Source organism: Corvus brachyrhynchos, unplaced genomic scaffold (assembly GCF_000691975.1).
Source record: "Corvus brachyrhynchos isolate BGI_N302 unplaced genomic scaffold, ASM69197v1 scaffold313, whole genome shotgun sequence".
NCBI classification, from domain to species: domain Eukaryota; kingdom Metazoa; phylum Chordata; class Aves; order Passeriformes; family Corvidae; genus Corvus; species Corvus brachyrhynchos.
This window is the reverse complement of record NW_008237248.1, coordinates 30,314-31,742: the sequence shown is the minus strand read 5'-3', so window position 1 is coordinate 31,742 and position 1,429 is coordinate 30,314. Positions and strand designations below refer to the sequence as shown.

The following is a 1,429-nucleotide window of genomic DNA, read 5'->3' as shown; positions in this document are numbered from 1 at the left end:
TTTCTTCAAGGAGCGCGTCATGGAAAGCGTCGACGCCGACGAGGTCGGGGCGGGGATCGGCCGTGCCGGGGCGGGATGGGACAGAAATGGGCCGAAAGTTGGGGGTTTGAGGGCACGTTAGGTGCAAATAATCCATTTTATCCAAATCCCAGCGTTTTCGGGGCAATTTGGCACTAAAATCAGTGTTTGGGGGTCAATTTGGCCCAAAAAGGGGTACTTGGAGATCAACCTTGTCCGAAAATGGCCGTTTTGAGGTCAACTTGCTCCAAAAAACGGCCGTCTTGGGACCGAATTTCTGTGAGCGATGCCCATCCCCCGTTCCGCGCGCTCCGGTGATGTCATCGTGACGTCACCGTGACGTCACCGTGACGTCACGCCCTGCAGAAGGTGCGCCACAGCAAGCTGGCCGAGGCGGTGGAGAAGGCCATCGAGGAGAAGAAGTACCTGGCCGGAGCTGACCCCTCGGCCGTGGAGATGTGCTACCCCCCCATCATCCAGAGCGGCGGCAACTACAACCTCAAGTTCAGCGTGGTCAGGTGAGGGCAATCCTGGAATTCCCAGAATTCCCAAAATCCCAACTGGAATTAGCCCTTTTCCTGGCTGGGGGGAGAAAAAAAAAAAAAATCAGTTTTTGCCCCAAAATTGGGGGGTTTGGGGCTGAAAATGGAGGTTTTCTGCCACAAAAGTCGTGTTTCACACCCAGAATGAGCCCTTTTCTGCCCTGAAGTTGGGATTTCTGCCCGAAAATTAGCCTTCGTTAACACGACGTTAGGATTTCCACCCCAAATATTTTGTTTCATCCAAAAACTGATCTTCTAAAACCAAAATCGGGGGTTTTCACCCCAAACTTGGCCTTTGCCATCCCAAAATCCGGATTCCCATCCCGAAATCGGATTTGGGGCTGTTCTCCCCCCTTCTACCTCCCCCTTCCCCTTTCTTTTATCCCCAAACCCCTCTTCATAAGGATTTTTTTCCTCTCAACCCCCCCGTTTTTTGCTCGTTTTCCCCAATTCCCCCGTTTCTCACCCCGTTTCCCGCAGCGACAAGAGCCACATGCACTTCGGGGCCATCACCTGCTCCATGGGCATCCGCTACAGGGACTGACCGCGGAGTGCCCCCATAACCGTCCCCCAGTCACCCCCCCAGTGACCCCGCAATGACCCCCCCAGTGACCACTGAGTGACTCCCACCCCCCAATCCCCCCAATCCCCTCCACTGATCCCTGAGTGACCCCGAGTGACCGCCCCAGGCGCGAAGCTCTGCGACGTCTACGCCGCCGTCATGGACGTGGTCAAGAAGCAGCGGCCGGAGCTGCTGGGCAAGATCACCAAGAATTTGGGGTGAGAACTGGGGATTTTGGGGTCCGGGGGGTCACTGGGGGGGGTCATTGGGGGAGGTTTGGGGTCGTTGCGTGGTCATTGAGGTCATT

General features: G+C 56.0%; 1 pseudogene across 1 annotated transcript in view; it reads left to right on the top strand.

Moving 5' to 3' along the window:
• Positions 1-1,429, top strand: part of LOC103613023 — a 6,964-nt pseudogene that overhangs the window by 1,237 nt on the left and 4,298 nt on the right. The window contains exons 3-5 of the transcript XR_001860650.1: positions 2-43; positions 385-536; positions 1,041-1,340. The product of XR_001860650.1 is annotated as an FACT complex subunit SPT16-like (transcript). The remainder of the gene's footprint in view (position 1; positions 44-384; positions 537-1,040; positions 1,341-1,429) is intronic.